This window comes from Hippocampus bargibanti, linkage group LG10, assembly GCF_051943395.1.
Source record: "Hippocampus bargibanti isolate YZ-2025 linkage group LG10, ASM5194339v1, whole genome shotgun sequence".
Taxonomy (NCBI): domain Eukaryota; kingdom Metazoa; phylum Chordata; class Actinopteri; order Syngnathiformes; family Syngnathidae; genus Hippocampus; species Hippocampus bargibanti.
Genome location: NC_142743.1, coordinates 13,757,986 through 13,775,554, shown reverse-complemented (window position 1 = coordinate 13,775,554; position 17,569 = coordinate 13,757,986). Strand labels below are relative to the sequence as shown.

The window sequence follows — 17,569 nt, the reverse complement described above, 5'->3', positions numbered from 1 at the left end:
ACTAAGACAGCTACCGAGCTAAACGAACAAACTTGTTTTGCGAGCCAGCAACTCGCTCGTTGAACCATTTTAGCGAGCTCGCTAGCTAAGCATGTTTTGATTCACTCAATCTGTGTCCATGAATCAGAATCAGAATAATCTTTATTGCCAAGTATGTAGAACACACAAGGAATTTGTTTCCGGTAGAACACGCTGCACTAGTATCGTCGTCAAAAAAAAACTGCTAAGTGGCACTATACAGTTCCATTTTGGCTACTGTTGAATGAATTAATACTGGTTATGAATTAATGAATCAATGAATGGGGAAGACCACCATGGGAGGCAGAGTTATGTAAGCAATTTCTTTTTTCTTTTTTAGATGCTACCATCTACACATTTTGCATCATATCTATGAACACAAATCTGAATCAGCCTTTTTTGTGTTTATTTTCAACATCAATCTATTCTATTTTCAACATCAATCTATTCCTCCCTCCCTCATTTCACAAACAAGACTCCAAATTATGTTTTGGTTTTCCACGTGACTTTAATGATTAGTTGTATCATGGATGGAGGGATTAAGAAATCAATTTGAGCAGAAAAGACAAATTTTCAAAGCCACTGTCTGGAATAGGCAACTGGGATCGGCTTGAATGTTGTTCCAAACAACCACCAGAGGGCAGCAGGACTTTTTAAATGAGTAATCACTTTCTCCCCTTTTATAGTGGTTGGGTTATTTTACACTTGCATAACCATTGATAATCTCAGCAAGATTTATTTGGGGGCTGTTTTACCTTCGCTTGTCCCGTGTATTTTTTTTTTAAATGGCCAAAACATAATAATCAAATGCGAAATTACAAAATATGTTTTTTATTGTACGTATATTTAACAAAACAAAAAAAGAACAGCGTAGCAATGTTGCAGTTACGATTGTGTCAGAGCTGGACGTGTGTGATGTAAACTACTTTATTAACCGTTTCGGGTTGTGTTTTTTTGAAAATACATTATCGATGAAACTGTTGTTAAGTGGTCATGATGTGACTCTCTCACTGGAAAGTGTCAGGAGATCAATAGGGTCGATATTGGATGTGATGTACCGTTGACTCTGCGGGGCAGTCCAATCCACTAAATGTTTACTCCTAGACAGTGCTGTCGATCGGGACAATTATACTGCAAGTCTAAATTGAAGAGTGGCATTGACCGACATTGTCACGTTTTGCGAGGTGGTGATGGCGGGTTCGGATCCCAAAAAGCAGGCAGGAGGGAGCAGGAGGTTGTTTGACAAATTGTATTAAAATAAAGGTCAGCAGTAACAAAATGTAAAACATCAAAATGATCTGAATGGAAAAAATACAAAGTAGCAAAAGAAAACCAAGTGTAAAAGTCCGCCAAGGTTAAACAAACACGTACACAATGCATGCTGCAACCAAGCAGCAAACAAACAATGAATCGGCACCGGATGATCGTGCCAGGTGTCCTTTTAAGTGTTATTGATTATAACGACCAGCACCTGCGAGGCTGCAGGCAGGGCTGACGTCGCTACCCGCTGGTCGCCAATCTGATCGGGACGACCAGCACCTGTGAGGTGTAGGCGGGGGCGACAGCGCCCCCCGTTGGTCGTCAACCAGATCATGACAGTACCCCCCCTTCAAGGGGCTGCTTCCAGAAGTCCCAACAGTCTCCCAAAAAGTCCACTCGAACGGTCGGTGGAGAGGGCAACCGCGGCCTCTCCAGCATACGACGGGCGGCGGCCTGATGGGAACGGGACTCGGCCTGGGGTGGACGAAGACGCGGCACGGATCGTCGTGGGCGTGAGTGCGATCCCTCTCGCACGTTCACGCGACGGCGCATGGCTCTGCGTGGACGTCGACTGCCAGGCGCAGAATGGCACCCCGTACGGCCGTATGGGACCAGGTCTCGGCCGGACGCCGACGTGGGCGTGAACTGCCCGGCTCCGGGGGAACGAGACGGGTCCAGAGCCGCTCCGGGATCCAGCGGTGAGTGGGGTCTCGGACTGACATTGACGCGGACGTTGCACGGCTCGTCGTGGATGAGACTCAATCCGTCATGCACGACGACAGCGTGGCTGGACGTGGGCGTGCAATGCCAGTCACCCAGGGTCACCCTGGACGGCCACCTGGAAGGAGGTCTCGGCCGGACGTTTACGTGGACGTTGCGGCTCGTCGAGTGACGCAATTCAAACTCGACGAGGCTTGCGCTAACGTGGACGTAGCATTGCCAGGCACAGGGTGGAAATGAGACGGGTCCGATGTACCTGCGGGATCCGATGGTTGGCCGATTCATTCTGTCACGGTTTGCGAGGTGGTGATGGCGGGTTCGGATCCCAAAAAGCAGGCAGGAGGGAGCAGGAGGTTGTTTGACAAATTGTATTAAAATAAAGGTCAGCAGTAACAAAATGTAAAACATCAAAATGATCTAAATGGAAAAAAATACAAAATAGCAAAAGAAAACCAAGTGTAAAAGCCCGCCAAGGTTAAACAAACACGTACACGATGAATGCTGCAACCAAGCAGCAAACAAACAATGAATCGGCACCGGATGATCGTGCCAGGTGTCCTTTTAAGTGTTATTGATTATAACGACCAGCACCTGCGAGGCTGCAGGCAGGGCTGACGTCGCTACCCGCTGGACGCCAATCTGATCGGGACGACCAGCACCTGTGAGGTGTAGGCGGGGGCGACAGCGCCCCCCGTTGGTCGTCAACCAGATCATGACAGACATGAGATTTTGAAAGCGTATTTAGAAAAATTAATCTCATGAAAAGTAAAATAAAAATTATATTTCAGTGGGTCAAATTTTTTAAACTCTTATTCTATGACTGTAAAGTGTCCTTTAGAGTTTTGAAAGGTGCTTATAAGTGAAATGTATTATTATTATTATTATTATTATTATTATTACTTTTTGTGTAAAACTAAGTTGAAGAACCCAAGCCACATTTTTTTTTATTTTTAATTCTTAAGATATCGGATGTTCTTTTATTGGGTCTGTTTTTTAACATATTTTAGTTGGCTGCAAACCAATATCTTGAATGGATGGATTAAACAAAATATATATATATATATATATATATATATATATATATATATATATATATATATATATATATATATATATATATATATATACAGTAAAGTCTCGTTATATTGATATTCACGGGAGTCCCAAAAAATATCGATATAACCGGGACTATCGATATATCCGACCCTGTTTGCATGTAATTTTCTCAGTGCGTGCATAGAAATAGTATCGATATCGATATAACGAGACTTTACTGTGTGTGTATATATATATATATATATATATATATATATATATATATATATATATATATATATATATATATATATATATATATATATATATATATATATATATATATATAGCTTGTTTATGTTCATATATATATGTGTGCGTGCGTGCGTGCGTGCGTGCAGAACCTCTGATTGGATCAGTGACGTGCAGTCAGGTGAGGCCGTGCCTCACTTGTCATCATGGAAATATCAAATGAAAAAATAAACTAAACAGTTATATTTATATAGTGCTTTGTTCTTTTCCATTTAACTTCACCATTTTTTTTTTTTTTTTTTTTTCAAAATCGCTGAATTTTCACATTTACCGTTCAAATACTAAGTGGAGACGAGCGGTGAGGAAGCAGCCGGCTGAGCCTCACCATGGATTGCGCAATGACGATGCTAACTGTGCTGGCTTGCTCTGCAGTGAGACCGCATTGCTATCCCTCTGCATTTCGCTATTAAAGTGTTCAAAAGCTTTTAGTATATGAACTAAATTTCTACAGTTTAGCTGGTGTATATAATGTAGAGTCACTTTACATTAAAAACACTGTACGACAGTGTTTATTTTATTTTATTTTTATCAAAACTGTGCGTAGGTGAGGCACACAGTTCTCCTGCCTCATGACTGGGGGTGCTGGTGATTACAGAGATTGTTCTTGCGCCTCCTCGGCTGCAGAATAGTAGAATTAGTGAGAGCAAGCTACAGTAAACAGTTAGCAAGTTAAGTGCAACCATCCAGTCAATTTTTTCGTGTTGCTTGGCCTTATTTTCAGAATGGAGGATTACATATCTAAATTGAAAGAAATAGAGACTTTTAAAACTGAAGAAAGATAAGGGAGACTTCTACAAAGAAGGTATAGATGCCTTTCTTCAGAAAGAGCGGCACATGGACTTCATTTATAAGTAAAGGTAACAGGAAAATAACGTTTTTTTATTCTTTTTTTCTATGCTACAGTTTATATAAAGAATGCTGACATAACGTTTTAAACAAAACACATTAACTGTTGCCAATCAAATGGAGAATAAGCTACTCTGTAGTGTTCATATGTTTGTAAATCTGACTGATGATGTCAGTGCCTCACCAGCCTTGAATCTCACCGCACGTCACTGGATTGGATAGCTAGTTTCCCAAAAATATGGTGAAGAGAAACAATTTCAAGCTTGTCGAAGCTTTTGAGGCCGCACACAGAGTGTATTTTACTTTGTCTCAACGATTTAAACAAAATGAGTCACAATCAGAAAAGAAGTCAATTGCTACCGAAATAAACGGCAACAAAATTAAAACATTTTTGGTGGTCTGTTTGTGTGCATTTAATTTTCCTATGAAATATTTTTCAGTGGCGGTCGAAAGACCTTGAACTCCCTTCGGTGTTGAGGTCCTCCCGGCTGAAAACGCAGATCTCTTTGTGGCTCCTCATCCAAGCCATATTTCCTAAAAAGGAACCAGCGGGATTCAGGGTCAAATTCTTCATCCTTAAAAATCCTGCAAAGACACCAGAATGATGTAAGACGGTAAGGCTCCTAAACGCAGTCTGCTAACTCATTCACCCCAAATGTCGACATGCCTTAGGATTCCACCACTGCTTGCCTTAATCACCTTCTGTTGCCCCCCACCATCCTTCCCTCTTAATTAATTGGATTAATGGGCCCATTTCTTAATTATGAAAGCCGAAAATCTACCAATAGGATTTGCAGCTTTGCTCGAGAACAAGCAGGGAAGGAATTCCAAAGATTTGTTTTGAGACACACTTTCCTCTAAGAGGCGACTTGGCAAGTATTTTTTTCAGTAACTGCACTTTCTGCGAGATTTAGCTTGGTTGACATTGATGTAGTGGTAATCAGGCTTTTTTTACTAAATTCCATCATCAAAAATACATAAATAATGAAATGAATGAATGAATAATAGCCTCACCCAGTTACCACCATTATGACAATAAACAACTGCAGTGTAGCGGCTGTAAGAATTCATTTTTGCACATTGTCTGGCAGTGAATGAGTTAAGATCATTTCTTGTTTGACCAAATTAAGTTCGATAAAAATACGTCTTAAAGATTAAATGTAAATGGTTGCAATAATCAAAAAAAAGAATACAACAAAACATGATAAAAAAATTAAAAACACAAATTAATTAAAATAAAATGTTACTATTATTTTCAACCTATTAATCCAAAACTCTCCAAATAGTATCATATTAGCACATTTTAAAAGTGATTGTTATGATTTCATTATGAGCTTTGACAGCATTTTTTTCTTACCCTGCCATCAGAGGACTTTTGATACCATTCTCATCAGTACGTGAAACATGGCCAAAAAATGGCCACGCAAAATTTTAACTCACTCTCATTAGCAGTCATTATCGAGACAGATGCACCCCCCCAACCCCCGCCCCTCATCAAAAGCATAAACAACACTCGCGGTGCCGTATCAGTCAGCGAGGCGGCCAACGCAAGCAGATGCCAGTCTTGGCATTGAAGTGTAATCATCATACGAGCGCGGCGCTGTCTATCGCCAGTTGTGCTTTCAATAGATGTTGAGAGCCGCGTTGCATAACGCCAGCCAAATTCCTTGCTTCATGCCTTCATAAGGAGAAGCGAGAGAACTGCGTGACAATGTTGGCTGTACAAGGAAAAGAAGTGCCAAAGAAGCATCGGGAAGGACACGTGAATGTGGATGCAGATGACAAACAACTACATGTACCTGTATTTCGAAACCCTTCCCCCCAAAGGGGAAATCATCATTTTTAGCTACCCAGCCACTTGTTGCTCGGCAGGATTTCAAGAGCACTATTTAAAGGACAAACTTCGGACACAAGTCGTGTCCATAATTTCTAAAATCACTTGAAATGACTTCTACTGAGCGCATTTTACAAAGATTCCACCGCATATAGCTATATTTTTCGTTTTAAGACTCGCACTGAATATTCAGGAAGTCTTGTTTTCGAGTTGATGACGATCCCCTAAGTGACGTCATGGAAGGAATGCCCGTGACCGAGAAAGCGACATACAATGCATTTTGGGTATTTTTTTTCGTCTGAAAACACCGTGTTGATGGCGAAATTAGAAGGAAAGCTACATAAATAACGCGATGGTGAATCGATGGTGTGTCGCACCAAGACTACCAATTGCGGTAACACGCATAAAGGTGTAAGTTTACCCAGCGGACAAATCAGCCTATTTCCAACGGAGCTTGTGCGCCATCTTGTGCATTTTCTGGGCGCTACATTGGAGTCCAGGCGGCTCGAATTGATACGGAAGGACTTCTTTAATCGATTGCAAACATTTATGCTTTCCTTTTCAGAACTAGTTGAATCATATTCATAACTGGATGAGTAACAAGAAAGCATCTTCTCCGAATCTGAACTCTCTGAACTCGCCATTGTTTTGATTCTGGAGCAAGGCAGTGTGTGACCAATAGTGACGTCACGAACAAGGGGGCGGGACTTTCTGAATCTGCCCAGTTCAGAGCTCATTTTGTGGCAGTTGTGGAACACTTTAAGTCATTTTTATTGGTGTTTTGCATTTGACTAAAAATATCGTCCTGCGTGTTTTGGGTATTTTAGATGCTATAATACTTTTTCTGATGTCAGTTAAGAAACAAAAAAAATGGTGTCGGTTGTCCTTTAAATTAAAAATTGGACGCATTCTGGCAAATAACAAGGAGCTGGGCAATTCAAATGGAGTCCTACGATTTTTGCCTAGCAACACGGTTTAATTGTAATGTTTTATTTTATTTGAACAATTGATAAGAGTACGCAACCTGTCGCACGTGTACAATCGCGCCTGATAAAATCTGCTAGGCAAAAGTTACAGTGAGGCCTACAAATTCTGCCTAGCGACAAGTTCAAATGAAAGTCTGCCTAGCAACAAGTGATCATACAGAATTGAGCACGATCTAAATCTAAATTTAAAACGGGCCTCGCCAACTTGGAAGCCCCAAAATGACGTGAGGAAATAGCTCACCAGTGTTTAGACATTGTGATTTTTTAGGAATTTTGTAGAAGTGATCATTTGTGAACCATGGCAGCGAATTTTCCGAATTATCGTTTGCCAAATATTTCGTTCTTCCCCAAATTTTCAAGAGGAAATTATCAACGTCACTGTTGTATTTTCATAAATGATTGTCATTAGTCATCATTAACAATTTATAATTGAATTGTTTTTTTTTTCAGAAATGTGTATTAAAACTGTTTGCCCTTCACATTAAATCAGTACCCAAGAAGTTGCTCTGTTTCAAAAAGATTTGTGACCTGTGAATATTTTTTTAAAGCACTGCTGCATCTTATACTGAATAAAAGATGAAGATATCCTACAGGTGCTGCGGGTTTTATGGGTTTAAAGCAACTCTTGAAGCTGACCCGCAAGGCACTGATATGATGTCATTGTCAGAATATGACTTCATGTACTCAAAAGCTATTCAGCACCATCATGCAGCCTTCTAACACTGACCAGACTGCTGAACTTCATATCAGCTCTTCCAAATGTGGAGCCCTTTTCGAGTGGAAAGATTTGAGAGCGCTCTGATAACCACAAAAAAAACTGTGCCAGGCTACTTAAAGTTTGTCATATCTGCATGTGAAAAGAGCCATGTAATAATGTTCAGGGAATTGTATTACATATACTGTATGTATCACCCAGAACATTGACCAACGTTCAATCCATTTGAATTTACTCCCCATCTTTGCCTTGCAAATGTCCCCTTTCATCATCAACTTTGGATAACGTTTTGGGATAACGGTGAAATTGGCTCAAGGGGCAACCGCATAATGCATAGAAGAGCCAGCGACAGAAGACCAAACGCATGCAAACGCGGATGCACGGACACACCGAAGTGGTCTTGTTGACACAAGGTCAACTAGCAATAAAGCTCTAAATGTGAACCCCTTAAATTCATTCAGTTAGCCAATTTACAAAATCAAACATTGTGTTTAGGTCTGTGTAAGCTCTCAGTCATACAGGAGTTGTCCATCGATGAAAAGGTTTCTTCAGCCGTCATCTGTACTTCTTTGACGGTGTCGGACGTTTCGCTTCTTATCCAGTTTGCTGACGAAGTTTCTTGGATAAAAAGCGAAACGTCCGACACCTTCAAAGAAGTACAGATGACGGCTGAAGAAACCTTTTCTTCGATTGTGTTTAGGTGTGTGTGATTTAAAATAAATACGATACAAAAGAGAAATGGGGGAAACTCTATTATATCGAAAAACAGTATGCTTGCAAGGAAAACACTGCAACATCCTAGTGGCCTAGCCTTTCACAAACGGTCTGGTTTATATTCATACTGCTCACCAAAAGTGGGAATCCTATAGGATGCCGGTATAGCCAACAATGACATGCAAAAACAAATTTGTTTTCTGGGATATTGTGGCCATTTTGGGCTGGTCGCATCCATGGCGAATGTAAACAAGGCTCACCTGTTGGTGCGCTTGGTCATGTGACATTCGCAAGTTGAGGGCTGATTGGTCATGAGCTGAGCCCTGAGCAACTGTGATGTTATTTTCAGTTGAGAGCAAATGGCAAAATGGCTGCCCCCTGAGATGCATGAAAACAGATGTATTTTACAGTTTAACTCCTAACACACACAATGCCGCTTACTCATTGTGACGTAACCAGAAGTGAAGCTAACAGTAGCCATCTTGCATTGCCACTCGCCAAGTGCCCATAGATTAAATGCGTTGATTTCTCCATGGATTGTTCCACATTATTTTTATTTCTCTATGGCAAAAAAAACGTTATAAAAATGGCCAATGTTCATACATATATGTTCAGAAACACCGGTTGCTGCTGTCTTGGTGTATAGAAAATAAATGCTAGTAGGCTACTGTATCCCGTTGCCATGGTTACCCCCACCCAAGTTGCTCAGGCTGTTTTGTACTAATACTAATTTAGAGAAGCCATTTTGCGCTGGACCGGCTAATTCACAAACACCGGAACGGCTGACGTCGAAAAGATCCGAACTGCTGGTTCGTTAAAGGGCGTGAGCTGTCGCCTTCTCCGCCGAGGTTCGCTTGTCCTTGTCGCCAGGGAGAGATAGAGAGCGGGGAGGAGCGGAGTGGAAGCCGCAGGGCCAGCCAGAGAGCAGCGGTCGGGTGAGGGGCATCGGACTGTTTCGCCGCATTGCTATTCGATCCCCTCCGCTCGGTGGACACCCCCACCCCACCACTCCCCAGTTAGAAGGGGGAGTTGTCCGACTCGCTGAATCCACCAGGCTGGCAACTACTGAGCAGGTGGACGGCTGCTTGCCTCGCTAGTTCCGAAACGGGGAGCTTTGTTTTTTTTTACACATCCTTCGGTGGGAATTTTTTTTTGTTCGATGACATGGAGGACGCTGTCAAGCTAGCCAAGTCGAGGCTGCTTTGCTAAGGTAACCACCGTAACATCGCCTTTCGTCCAATTATTTTCCAAACCAGCACTCAAGCAAACGAATGTCATGTTTATTATATTCGAATGTATTTCAACGCGCTACGACTAACCTAAGTGATCCCCTGGATTTCCGCAGCTGACACCGGGGTTGATGAGCATGGGTAAGCCGACCGAGGGCGGCTTTTTCCAGCACCTTTATGGAAGAACTAAACGAGTGAGGTGTATATTCCAAAAAATGATGCGTCTGTTCTCTTCTCTGAGCACTCTGTCCTTTAAATGTCATTTGTTTTCATATGATCCTGAAACCTGTCCTAGACGTTTTAAGAGCCCATTGAGCAATTTATATCAAATTATTTTGTGAACCCTCAAGAACTATGACTCCGGGGACCTCAGTTTGATCACTCTGAATATCCCAAAACAACCCACCACGATTAACAGCTCCATTGTGGTCGGCTACCGCTCTGCAAATCGATTATTCACTCCCTGGTGTAGAATTATCAAAAGAATTCCAGTTTGGTTTTGTGAAATACCGCATTTTCTTTGCTATTTTGGCGCTGTTGTCATCATACTGAAACTGACTGGAATAACTGGTATGAAGGGATGTTGGTAAAACAATCAGGCATGTCTGAATGGTGGTGGTGGCATGGGTGGCGTCAATTTGGGAGAGTGGGAAAAGTGTAACACTATCACTCCGGGAAATGTCGCGCTACACTCATTGTGGCCTTATCCCGCCTGTGTGCGAGGCTGCACAATATCTAGTGTCATCTTTTGATATTGCCTGGGCTTTCAATGCAAATTTCACTGTGGAGTAGTCATCACAGTGCGTGTAGCTTGTAAACGGAAGTGCACCTGCCAGATTGTGTGGAGTGTGCATGTGTAAAATAGACTGGAAACGATTGTGAACAGCAACAATCTTGTTCACGGTCAATTTGTCACTATCATAAAACCTGTAGGCTGAGGTACTTTTAAGTTGTCTTTCGCACAGATATGACCAAATACAGGTGATGAATAAATTCACAAAAAAAACTCATAGGAGGCAAAAGCGAAGTTGCTCTGATATCAACATTGTTGTGAAATTACAAAAAAAAAGATGAAAACAAAACAATGAATTCCCCAAAAGCTTTTGATGTTCGCTGTACCGAGGTCAAAGGTCATCAAAATTATTATTTTTTTCTGGAAAATACGTATTGGCGCAAATCACAATTCCACACCTGGTATTGTTTTTTTTTTAATATTTTTATTCCCACTCTGTTTTTCGGAAGCAGGGCAACTGGAAAAGCTTACTAGACTCACTGATATGAGCTATACCGCCTTAGCTTTAGCGTTAATGACATAATACTTTACAGATTAGACTGCTAACTGCTGACAGCGTAAAGCCCCCCCCACTACCACTTCCCACCCCCGTTTTGGTGCCTTCACAGCAAACAGTCTGATTTACACATGACAGCTATTTGCTTTGGCAAGTAGAATGAACATATTCAGTCAAGAATAACACAAACTGGGGTTGGTGAAAAGTTTACGACGCACCCGGTGACAAATTGAAGGGGCGGGGTTAGGTTCTATTAGCGGTGACTATTTGACAAAATACGGAGAAGTGTATTTCAATAGATTCAATGGCCCCACAGTCTCCACTTGCGCTTTTGACCTGAAACCGAGTGTCGCATCAAATCCTTTTGCTCCGCGAGCCGTCAATGCTAAGTCTTTAATGTGGTACTTTTATTGTTCCCCCGAGAGCTCCGAGGGGAGGGCGGGGGGGGCTACATCATTGGCGCCCATCTCTTGTCAGCTTTTCGCCATTCCTCCATGATCCTTGGCACGTGAGCGGGAGATGTAGAGGGGGAACTGCAGCTGTTCCGGCCATCGTGTCATTCAAACCCCCCCTACGCGATCCCCTTAGCCAACTGCGCTAGTGTCGATTTGATTCCACCTGCGTTACCGCTTTGTCGCCAACGCACTTGTCGAGCCAGCGGTTGTTTAGTTTTTACATTTTGGCAGCGCGCCGGTGCCCCTTTGGAGGGCTCTGTAGGCCTGGGGGCAACGTGGCTGATTTGCATATTTAAAGGGGAATGCGATGTTGTGTGTTTGTGTCACTTTTGCATTGCAGTTTTTAACGCTAACACTTAGCTTGACTATGCTAACTGCCCAACACCAACAAATGAAAATCTTGGAAAGATTCCAGGCACATACTTGCACTCTTCCTGTTATGTCTCAAAACGATAAGCTTTTGTGGTTTAATATGACAATAGCTTTCATATTATTGTTTTTAAAGTCCCAAGTTCATACCTCATTCCCTGACGCGGTTATTTTCCTTCCATCACCCCCATGACTTCATTTTCTTGAGTCTGGTGTTGTGAAGGGACGTGGTTGCAGGCCCAGATGACGTGCTGCACGGTAGCCACTTGCATTTGGTTTTCGGTGTTGGGTGGGGGGAGGCAAGGAGGGGTGGTCTAAATATGAGATGCTAATATCGGTCGTTACATCATCCTTCTGCGAATAGCAGCCAGTCTCGGGGTCTGACCGTGTGTATAGTCGGCCTGCGTGTGGTCACGTCCAAATATACACAATCCCGGATGAATTACACAGCGGTAAAATAATCAATGACGTGTGGCGGTATGGGCACGTTGAATGTATTCATAGTGAGATGTAAACTGAGGCGAGGAAGGAGGAACTCCGAGGTTTTGACGTGAAGCTTGCTGATCTGGCGTTTATATGCGAAGAAATACCATGGCAAAGAATGTTGTTTTTTTTTTCTGTAGCATTGTAAAATGGCTCCCAAGTGACCTCCTGCGCTTTCAAGGACATCTCATTAACAGAGAAAAGGATTTTTGAAATTGACCATCCACCCTAGAAGCAGAGTAATTATTTCATCAAAATAACTCCTTCGCAGTTATCTCCTTTTACAAAATAATTAAAAAAGAAATATAGAACTCCCCCCTATTTTCCAACATTTCATGGACCAGCAAGCAATAGTATTTCAAAATAAAAATAATAGTATTTCAAAATCATTGATGGGTTAATTTCATTGATTAATCTTTAGTTAGAGCTTTATTTTAAAATGTGACAAAAATTGGACATTTATTTGTTTATTTATTGATTATTAATGTCTTTTCAATTCAATTTCATGGGAAAACAACTGGATAATTTCTTTCCTCCCCCAGGATTTTGGCCAAATTCCAAATGTCACCACCTCAACTTCAGAGAGTCTATAAGACGATAGGGTATTTATATACGCCGCTGTGCCGCTGGCGGCGAGGAATGTCAACGTGTACGTCGGCCAGCGTCGCCGCGTCTCGAAGGTGACGTGACCCATCCGGGCGATATAAGTGTCAGCGCGGCAAAGTGAAAGAAAATCTCGCCGTCTGGATTTCCACAGGGTTACGTGGAAGGCAAACACTTGTTGCATAGCCGCGCGCTGACGACACGCTTCTGCTACCGTGCGACTTTACCCCTCGCTGTGTGTACCCTTCGTTCATTTATCCGCCCTTTTCCCAGAGCTGTCAAAACCACTTTGGTAAAACGACAGTTTTGGGAAAGAAGTCCGGAAAAACTGGTTGTGAATTTTGCTTTTATAAATTTATTTTATCATAGGGCAGCACGGTGGATGAGTGGCGAGCGTGTTGACCTCACAATGCAAAGGTCGTGGGTACTCTCATTTCCTCCCACATTCCCCCAAAAATTGTCAAAATTGTCCCTTTGGTGTGATTGTGAGCATTTATTTATTTGTGGTCAATTTGATGCACTCTTTGAATAAAAGGGATGGAAATGAAAACAAAGCCGATTTATTTCAAAGTTGATTAATCTAAATATTTGGTAGTTGCAGCCGTGCTGTAAAAGTCATCCGAAAAATAAACAAACGATGCTGCATACTTAGCCATTTAGCATTAACGCCCAACTATACCGTACGTCCAGCGCACTGGCAGAGGCCAGTTCATACCGTGACTTTATGGAATGTGATAAAATAAGAGCTAGTCGGACCCTGACACTGTGTGGAGGGGTGGAGAGCGGTTGGGGGGGGGGGGGGGTAACGTTCCAGTGTCACAGACAAGCATGCCCGCGTCTGTAAATAGCAGGATCTGATCAACGCTTCACCCAAACGGGGAAACTCTCTTTGCCAGTCACTCTCTCACTCTCCCTTTTCCTCCCTTTTCCTCCCTCTCTCCCCCGTCCCACCTCACTCCGTTGCCCATCCTGTGCTTCGACCACATGTCTGAATACAGCCCCGACCTGACGGGGGACTCATTGCAACCATCTGGAAGAAGGCAAAAGTGTCCCAAGAAAAATACAAGGAGAGGTGGAGGACATCTTGGCCCCATTGGAAGGCTGTCGTGGTCTTCTTTTGGTTTCATGAGGGTAAGAGTTGAAATTTTCTTGGGAATGTTTGCACCTTGCAGGCTGGGTGGTCATCACCTCCTGCTTTTGGTGTCGCAAATAATCCCTCTGCTTCTGCCGTGGGATTTCATAGCTTTTCATTTAGCAGACGGTGGAAGACCGAATCGCTTTGTTGACTGGAATGACAAAAGAAAACAATTTTTGCTGTAAAATATTTTTTTTGTTCAGCCTAGCTCAACAATGACATTTTGTTCTTTATTTTTGAAAGTTTTAATTTGGAAATTCCCGCTTTGTTATTTTCCAAGTAAAAGTGATTGTTTAAAATCCGTTTATCTATCCCCAATAGATACAATAGACTGTTCAATTAACTTTCCGTGTGTGTTTTTCAAATGTAACAAAGTTTTCCAAATGTAACATAAATCTATAAAAGTTTTCCCAATATAAGGCACACCACATTATAAGGTGCTGCAGTACAGGCTGGGATTACGCACTACTTCTACAGGGGGAAATGGCGTCAGTGGCTGATGACAGTCGTTGCGAGACCTGTTGTGGCTCAATATATAAAGTGTACCAGCGTATAAGGCGCAGGGTCATCTTTGGAAGAAAATCAAGGCTTTTGGGTGCGCCTTATACACCGGATAATATGTTAAATAAATGTAGCGATATACATGTGTTTACATGTAATATGAAATTACTTTAATGAACCTTTATTATCGAATAAAAAATGTTGAGTTATGTTATTTCTATTGTAAGTTGCAGACTAAAAAAATGATGCCCTCTTTTTGATTTTACACACCCACCACGGGGTTTGTACTGGGATATGCTTTTCTCCTAAAATAAAAACATTTGCAATATTTCTTATATGTAATGCCCAATCACCCACTGCTAATGGTCTTATTTTATGAAGAAGTGACCCTCGATCTAATAAAAGTGATCTTTAAAAAAAACATTCTGGTCATAAACAAAATCCCATTTTTTTTTTAAACCATTTAAAATTTGGCAATATAAATTTTCTCCAGTCACGCTGAGCCCTGACGGTAGCTGCGAGTCACTTACTGAAACCTGCGGGATCTACCCGACTTGGACAATGGCTCCAAAAGGGTCTTTGGGAACCTACTCCATTTTATTTTTATTTTTTTGCACTCTCTTTGGAGGGCCGAGGGTTTTATCTAACGACGTTAAATATAGCAGCACCCTCCGCTAATCAAGTCGCTCTTATCTCCGTAGTGGACACTTAACGCCGCTACCTGGGGAATCTGGACCATGCGTGCGGAATGCCGCTGATAGGCCTTCACTTTGAGTGGGCTTCAATAGGCAAAGTCTCATCGGAATAGCACGTAAATAGAACTGCTGCGAGGGGAATTGTTTTCAACCCCACCTCCCCCTTCCCGAAAAATGTTCTACTGCTCAATAAAATGAATGCTGTGCGACTTCCTTATGTGAAACCTTAGACTCTTCTTTCATCAGAAAAAAAGTTAATTCCTAACTTATATAGGTCTGGAGTTATCTTAGCTGGAAATGAGGGCAGCTCTACAAAAGGCAAGTCCTGCTCCCTCTTGGGAAGGAAAACATTACCAGAGGTCTGACCAGCGCTTTATTGGCACCCCCCCCCCCCCACACACACACATACACCTGCAAGAAAAAACAATACCCGAACAAATTCGGGAATGGCGCTCCACGTCATGCTTTTTCAATTCCCGAATAAATTCGGGAATGGGAGTGAATGACTTAAGGACATTAGCCATCCCAAAGGCAAACGGCATGATGGCCGCCACAGAACCGGAAATATAACTAATTTGACATAATGATTTTACTGGAGTAGCAGCATCTCTTTGTTCAGATCCACACCCCTTTTTTGTCTGTACACATCACATGGACAGAGTTCACCTTGCTGTGATGTTGAGACTGACACAACGTACGATGTTGTCCTTTGGTAGCCATTTTAAGACAAAGACTAGCTTGAGTTTTTGTTGTTATTTTGCAGCCATTTTAAGACTAAGGCTATTTTTCTTTATTTTTTTAATACAAAGGTCTCTCGGCAACATGTACCTCCCGTTTGTCTTTTGTCTGCACTTTGACGGCGTGTTGTTGGCAGCCGGGAGCTGTCTGATCTTTTCAAACATTAGTTATTGTGAAGTCTGGCCAGTCTATCTTCTCGACAGACATCTTTTTTTCCCCTAAACCTCGTCATTTTGGCAGGGCGTGTTCTTTCTTTCTTTTTGCTGTGCAACAAGGCAACCAGTGTTAGAATTTATTTGGAAGTCCACCAAGTAGGACCTGCTTTGAAACTTGCATTCTTGTCCATTCAAATTCCAATTCATTGTTTTGCCCTTTTGCAGTTCGCATGCACAGTCCGTGTTTTTGATCTTCACCCTCTCTTCTGCTGTGCACGGCCGTGTATAGAAACGACAGGGCGCCTCAACCTGTCACACGTAATCCTGTCTTTCTTCCGTGCCCGCGACTCGAGAGAGCGAGAAAGAATCAGAGAGAGAGAGAGACTTGTCATTGCATAATTGTGTTAGCGCTCCCGTAGCTCGTTAGCGGCGGCCGTGACACAATCCGACCAACACACGGACCGCTGTTGTCGCTTGCGAGCGGTGGAGGCACCGGCCGGCGGGCGGGTGCGGGTCAGTGTATCGGCTTCGCTAATGAGTGGCGAGGTTGAGCAAACAATGCAGATAAGAAAAAAAAACTTTGTTGAGCGTGCCGACTGCTCAACTAGTGGCAGTCGACATAAAAGGTGAAGGAGATCATTGGAGTGTTTTGGTTGTACCAGATTTGGATATTACAGAATGCCGATGGAAAAATTAATTAGTATAGGATTAGCACAACTCGCGAACTGAACCGTGCCCAATTTAACATATTCACAGTTCAAAGAAAATATTCTCCTAAAAATGAACAATTCCCAAAACATCAAAAAGAAGAGCAGTCCAGATCACATCAAGTGGTTTCATTTCTGAACATTTTCTCTCTCAAATTCAAACTGCGTGAAGCTTCAGGCATCGGCGAGGCGACGTCTTTGTCGTTAAAGGTGACAGCTTGACTACTTTATATTCGCCGCCTTGTTTTGTCGCTGTCGACTTTTAAATGCCAGCTCGGGGCTCGCATACTTGGCATTGCATTGTGGTTGAACATTTACTATGTGGAATCCTGAAAAGGGAGGTGTGTAGGGGGGGGGGGGGGGGCAGGAAAAAAATATTGAAATGTTTGACAGAGGCTGCGCTACTCAAAGTGTGAAGTAGCAAAAGAGGTCATCATTCTTCTTGACCTTCCATTGATTGTGATTATTCTCGCAAAAAAAGTGGGAGTGGGGGTGCATATTTCACTAGCTACGACATCTTCATACAGCTATGTCAGAATCAGAAAACCTTTTTTCCTCCTACAATGGGGAAATTTGCAATACTATATTGTACATACTGTATATCACAGATCAAAGTCAACGCCCTGGAGCCAAATCTGGCCCGTCACATCATTTTATTCGGCCCGAGAAGCAAATCAAACTCATTTCATGATGCTTGCTAAAGACCAAACTAAGAATTCAAATTGCCCTATATAATCCACAATAACACTCATTATTTTTTTACTTCAAAT

The 17,569-nt window shown here is 42.3% G+C and overlaps 1 protein-coding gene across 2 annotated transcripts in view; it reads left to right on the top strand.

The window, feature by feature from the left end:
- Positions 1–9,186: 9,186 nt before the first annotated feature.
- Positions 9,187–17,569, top strand: part of sorbs2a (sorbin and SH3 domain containing 2a) — a 43,582-nt gene continuing 35,199 nt past the window's right edge. Inside the window, exons 1-2 of one of the 2 annotated variants that reach the window (XM_089005514.1) lie at positions 9,187–9,650; positions 13,867–13,999. The gene's annotated coding sequence lies outside the window, so the exon portion shown is untranslated. Of the gene's footprint in view, positions 9,651–13,862; positions 14,000–17,569 lie in introns of those variants that run through there. The other variant, XM_089005513.1, reaches the window with a different exon arrangement.